Consider the following 7,256-nt stretch of genomic DNA (forward strand, 5'->3'; position numbering starts at 1 on the left):
TTCCGACCAATTGCTTTCCATTCTCTCGATTCCAATGTGCTGATTCCGAGAAAAGCTCCCAACCATGACTGAAAGCCGGCAATCCGCGACTATCCTGAATTCAATATGTTTAAAAAGCCTAAGCAGCGGCTCCTTCCTCGGCTCTGATTGTTAATTTGATTGAAGCAAAACGGCAAATAGCTGAATAAATTTATAGCGGAGACCAATTTCGTAGATAAGGGAATTCTCTCTCGTACCATTATGACACTTAATGGAGCCCAGTAATGGGGTTTATCGGGCGATAAATTACTTGAATTATACCCTTCCCATGAAATCGAAACGACCACTTGATACGCAGCGATAAGGGCGCATTGTGGAGGGCTGGGGGTTGAGGGACGAGGAGCCGTACATTAAACAATTTGTAATCACAAATTATGTGCTTATCGCGGCAATCTGCTTTAGTCAAGTCACATCATAGGTACTTAACCGAATATATACGAGTGCATATAGTGAGCGGATACATCTGATTTAATTGATTTTGGACATTATAACGCACTATGTCTATTTGCTCGCCGTTGACGTTTGAAGGGTTAATAAATTTACTTGACTTGTAAATAGAGATAGCATTAATGTTGTTGTCGGAGGAAGCGCGATTTGAGCCCCAAACGGTGAGGTGCGTGTCCCCGTTGATGCACCTATGGGGTAGCTAATGTTACTCTGTCTACCTGTCATTAGTTGATGTGTTGTATATTTTCCAATTTTCATGTTTGGCTTATCTTAATTAAATAGAGACAGATGGGAACATGAGTGGTTACGGTTATATTCTATTTTCCAGATTTCGGGGAACATTACAACTTTTTGGCATTAAGGCTCCAGCCGGGGTTCTGCTTCTTGCATCGACTTCTTCAAAGGGACTTTTTGGTTTTATTATTTAACAACCCAGAAATAGTAGTTCATATGTCCATTTGTTTAGACATTTGTACATAGATATGTATATGGTATATATGTAAGTTTGTGAGCTGTTGGCCTTGGAGGTCTTAAAGATGGTGACAAGCTATTTTCGTATCTGCTCATGACACTGACATTTCCAAATTTTGGAAAGATTTATTTACCAGCTCGTCACTTTTATTATTCCGTCACCATCCATTTATCTCGATATACCATAAGCCTCAAACACTTCACATGTTAACACAGTGACTTTATAAATAATATAAATTTATGTGAAATTTGACGTGCCCAAAGGACAGAATTTTTAATGAGAGTCGTTCAATTTCATGATCATCACATTCAGTACTGTGCAACTGAGAAGTATGCAGCTATGGAGTAATGTAAAGAAGAACACGAATACCCATACGGAATAGAGATTTTAATCTGGAGCAACGATCTCGAGACTGGTCCTCCAGGTTGCGGGTAGTGTAGGACTGACAACCTTACACGGAAAACAACTCATTATGAAACAGCAAAAGGAGCCTCGGACGGGATTGACAATCCAAGGACGAACCCCGCTACGAAAACGGAATAACGATTTGCGCATTTTATCATGGAACGTGCGCTCCCTTCACAGAGAAGGAGCTACCAAGCAGCTAGTCGACACCGTGTCCCAATATAGGGCTGATGTAACAGCGTTGCATGAGATGCTTTGGTCAGGGACCGGTTTCTTGAAGAAGAGCCGCTACACCATTTATTATAGTGACCATCCAGGAAACCATGTGCTCAGAGTAGGTTTCTTAGTCAACCAAAAAATGAAACTCCTGTGGTCGATTTTGAAAACATAAGTGAAGGGCTATGCACTCTGTGTTCGTTCAGAAATAGAAGCCTCATTAACGTCCACGTCCTGACAGAGGAGAGTGCAGAGTCGGAGAAGGATACCTTCTACGAGGCAATTGGGCGGACCCTCGAAGCCTGTCCCAAGTATGATATCAAAGTCTACTTGGGGATTTTAACAGCCAGATAGCCCGTATTCAAGCCATGCGTTGGCTCCCATAGCTTACATAAGGATACCAATTATAACAGACTGCGGATTATTCAATTAGCATTGTCACACGAAATGGTTGTTGGAAGTACCTGGTTTGCGTGGAAAGCTATCCACAAACAAACGTGGACCTCTCCAGACGGGACCACTTTGAACCAGATTGACCACTTGTTGATCGAACGCAACCACCTTTCAGCCTTGGCGAATGTCAGAACATATACAGGGGCCAATATAAACTCGAATCACTATCTCGTTGACATGGTGCTCCGGGCTCGAATAACAACACCACCTAGAATCCCCTCTGATAATCAGGTGGGAGTTAACACTGAAGAGGGAAATGGATGCCGCAATAATCACAGTCAATAGAGGTCCGGGAGGTGAAGCCTCAACGAATGATCTTCACAAACACCTGAGGAACATTATCAGCGACCCCAGTCTCAAAAAAAGTCGGAACGGCTGGTTGACGATGGACGAACAACGGAAAAATGCTGCACACAGAGTGATGTTGCATCCTCAAAGAACAAAGAACGCGGGCACATGCAAAGACTTATCACGAACTCCGTCGAGCGGAGACGACTTCATGGAAAAAAGAAGCCTGGGAGACCCAACAGGTCTGTGAACTCGAAAAGTATAGGGAGCAATCGCACCAGGCGCGCAAGTTTTACCAATAAGTCAGCAGGATGAAGCCTTATACACTTTGATGCTCATCCTGCCGAGATAAAGAGGGAACTTTGATTTCTGACAGAATGGGCATATTGGAGCGATGGGTTGAATATTTTGATGAACTCCTCAACAACCAGAACATCGCCGAGTTGGACTGAAACCACCAAGTACAGAAGAAACAGTCCGTGCAATTCATCGTTTTAAAAAGCATAAGTCGCCAGGATGTAATTATAGCCGACCAATTACACCAAGGTGTGGGACAGCGAATCAATGCCTGACGATTGGCAACGAAGCATTATACGAGTATGTCCCATACATAAAAAGGAAGATATCACACAGTGCAGCAATTTTATAGGTATCACGTCGCTGAGTGTCGTCTATTGGATATTCTCTGCTATCTTGCCAGGTGGGATAGCCCCATACGCCAAGAACATCATGGGCCCATTCCAAAGAGGTTTCACTCCATTCAAATTAGCCACAGATCATATTTTCTCTCTGAGGCAAGCAATGGAAATACTGTTGGAATATCGACATCAATTGTAAAATCTATTCACGACTTTAAAGCCGCCAATGATAGCATAGCCAGGGTAAAACTGTACACGGCTATGAGAGAATTCGGTATCGCGTGAAATTGAAAATACTGACTGGGCTGACCCTGACCAATGTGGGTGGCCAGTTAAAAGCCGCAGGATCACTCTCGAGACTATTCAAAATTAACAACGGTCTACGACAAGGGGATGCCCTATGATGCGTCCGCTTTAACCTCGCCCTGGAAAAACTGATCCGTGATGCTTAGGTAAATGCAAGAGACATCAAATCTTCAAGTCCACCCAACTACTAACCTACGCTGACGATATCGACATTATGGGAGGAACAACCGAAGATGTACAGTCTACCTTCATCCAGATCGAGCAGGCGGCACGAATGCAAGACGAAGTACATGGTGGCAACGCCAGCGCCAAAGAACAAAGAACGAACAACATTGAATCGCACTGGTCAAACGAAAACAATAGAGATAGGAGACTACAACTTTGAGACTTCTATCTAGGGTTGAAAATTACAACCGAGAGGTTATTTCAGTTTACAAAAACTGTTCCACTCGAAACGTCTCACCATAGTGTCAAAGCTCTTAATGTACAAGACAATGATCTTGCCAGTCCTCATGTATTTCTCGGAGACTTTGGTTCTTAGCAAGAAAAATTGCGAACTCTTGACCGCGTTCGAGAGACGAATCCACCAAAGAATTTTTGGCCTCCTACATGAGGATGGACGATTCCGTAGCCTACATAACGACGAAATGTACGAACGATACCATGACCGTGTTGTTGTGGATAAAATCCGGCTCAACAGGTTGCGGTGGGCGGGCCACCTCATCCGAATGATGATCCAGCCCAGTCCAAGTCTGTGGAAGAAAAAGAAGACGAGGCAGACCCTGCCTGAGATGGTGCAATGGCCTAGGCCAGGATACCAGACAGCTTTTAGGGATATCGAATTGGTGGACCGCGGCTCAAAACCGGGCTGTCTGGAGTTCCTCACCAAGGCAAGCCTAAATCGGATACCGGTTATTGTCCCGTTGATGATGATGGTGAATAATTTTGAGGGGCTGAAGCTCAAGCTGATAAACCGACTTACTGAAGATTAACCAACACAAATTGATTGAAATATAAAAGATATATTAATTCAAACGTTGTGTTAAATGTTCGCGAAATATAAGTTGAATACTTTACTTTAGAGTCAAGTTCAAAGAAGAAACGCAGTATTTCTGGTGGCCAGTTGCTACTTAATGGGACATAGCATTTCATGCCAGCGTTAATGATTTGCTGATATGTATATCAGCTCCCTCCAGGACTCCACTGTTATGTGGCATTCATTTTCGAGGCGGTCTGATCTTGAGGTAGGGGATTCCATCAAAAGGGGTAGTCAGCAATACTCTGTCTTAATGTATGACCTACGGATGTCTGCGGGTAACTGGTCCATACGCCAATAAAATTCTTCGTTCGAAATTGTATCAGACCAGAGCATACCGACAACATGACGCAGTCAGCTGTTCTTGAGGGCTTTGATCTTTCGGGTAACACCAGCGGATACTTTCTGCGTGCTACTCCCAACAGCAGCATTAGCAACACCGAAAGAACGTATCACGAAATCTATGTTAGTGTTGAGGAGACTGCATTTTCAGATTTTGGGCAATACAGCGAAGGTGGATCTAGCGCTGTTAATGCGATATCAAGTTCGGTGCCGCCATCGGTAGAAACAACGCTTCTGAGATATAAAATTGATCAACGTCTTCGGTGTTCTTCCCATTAATGCAAATAGGAAGGGTGCGATGACCTACAATACTGAAAACCTTGGTTTTGTTGGTGTTTAGCTTCAATTAAAGCAAAAGCCTTCGGGGTGAGGTGAGTCTTTATCTATGGTGAAAGTTCTAAGCTTTTGTCAATACTGGTCTGTCTCGTGTCATCGAGATCTTTTGCCCTGGTATAATTTCGAACGAGGAGCTTGGCTGGTGCGCAGGTCAGTTACCTGTGGACGTCTTGGAACATTAAAGAAGGACTCCCTAAGGAGTGAATGGCAACTAATTATTCATTCACGAAAGAAGCGCCATAGATGACTTGGTTTTACCTCTGACATATCCATAGATAGGATAAGCTAACCTGAGTATGAAGAGTTTCTTGGAGAGCGACTTGCAGTGAGGACCATTGCTACTGGATAGCGGGGTATGGGTGGCCAGTGTCTTTGGAATATTTTCACTTCTTTAAAGAAGACAGACAGTGAATCCATTTTAATAAGGTTTTGTTTTCAGAGAGAGAACATATCTAGGTGCATATCAATTTGAGGTTGTCACCTATTGAAGCTGATTCTAAGTAGAATAGAGCTTGGTTTGTATATGGAATAGAATGTTATTGCGCTGGTGGGCATACTTTCCTCATATTATTACATTCCAATTTTTGACTTTATGTTAAGCAACATTTACCAATTTCCCGTTGTATTTCTGATAAACTTTCTCTTCAGTTTTACTCAACCCCCACTCATACAGCGTTCAATTTCGGGCTAATTCCGTCAATTATTTCTAATTGGTCTCCAGATGCATGGCCCGGTATTTTCCATAATGAATCATCATACAAAAACGCGGCGCCCTGATGAATAATCAACGTCCTGTTTGGAAGATAACTACCCTATCAGAGGAGTAAATTGCCACCCTCCCATTTCAGCATCCGAACATATTTCCTGAATGCCGCTGCTGCTTTCAGCACCATTCCACTGCGGTGTCCTTTCTCAAAGTTGAAATAATTGTTTCTCACTCCAAAGCGATGCGGGGGAGGCTGGATCGAGTACCATTTCATTGCTTCGACGCTCGAAGCATTTGTCACCGCCACAATAAACTCATGCACTTTGCAGTCATTTACTTTGGACTCGCCATTGTTATTTCATGCCTCATCGTCATTGTCCTGTTTCATAATATTTTATTCTGTTTACTTTTCATATTGTTTTTATTTTCATTTCCTCTTCTATGTTTCTTCGACAAATTTGCTAACTTTTTACTGTCGGAGTTTTGATGGAGAGCCTGCAATAAAATTATTTTTAAAGTTTTCCTTGGAGAGTTGAAAAAATTAATGGACGTTGTCAGTTCTTATAATTGAATTTGATTGTGAGGCAAGACAGGGGGCAAAAAGAGGGTAGCATTTTCATGCAGCGGAATGTGGTTCTAAATCGTTTGAATAACTTTCTTTAGGAGAACATAAGTAGGACAAGGATTTTCAGATCTCATTTAATGGTTGAATTTATACACATATGTTGGATACAGTATGTGGTTATTAAAATCACCATCTCCATCTGCAGATAAATACAGACCTAGATATAAGGCAACTCCTCTTTCATTTTAGGTTAAGGTTTCCCGGTGGCTCTCCCTGACATCTCATGCAGCGCGTCAAGAGTTTTGGTATGTTTTGGTATCTGTGATAACTCGGCGAATCATCCAATTCAGAGTAATGCATTGTCTATAACTAACGATGAGTTTCTAAGGAGTTAAGAGGGGCCTAGGGTTTCGCACTTTCAAAAAATCCATTTTGTTTTTTTTCTATTTTCTTGTAGTTAAACATTTCAATAATATATTCCCAAAATTTCAAGTCGACCCGAGCAAAGTTCTCATAGCTATCGAGCTGTTAGTCTTCGCTCCTTCAAACTGTAATTTCAAGCTCTTAAAACCTGAGACGCGCTTTTCAAGAAACCTCCCTTTTCAAAGACCGTGTTAATTTCTATTTTAAAACTACTTGTCTGGTTCGTTTCAAGTTTGGTACACACATTCTGCGTATAAAATACCTCCCACAATAGTGAGTTTCAATTTTTTTTTATTTTGGGTTTTTTTACTTCCAAAATGGCGGATTTTTTCGTGAAAAATAGCACTTTTCACATTAAATAGTCACCAAAGATTTTAAAATGGGAGAACAATAATTTGAGACCGTTAGGAGGAGGATTTATTAATACTTTTACTAAATTGAAACGTTTTTTCAAATAATTTTTAGCCGAGATACAGTGAATACGGAAAATTGTCTTTTTTCAAAGATGCTCTTGGAAAAGCTCTGTCGCCAGATTTTTTTGAATATTTTTGCATTAAAATTTTACAGAAAATTCTTAAATGCAT

Source organism: Hermetia illucens, chromosome 2 (genome assembly GCF_905115235.1).
Source record: "Hermetia illucens chromosome 2, iHerIll2.2.curated.20191125, whole genome shotgun sequence".
Classification (NCBI taxonomy): Eukaryota; Metazoa; Arthropoda; class Insecta; order Diptera; family Stratiomyidae; genus Hermetia; species Hermetia illucens.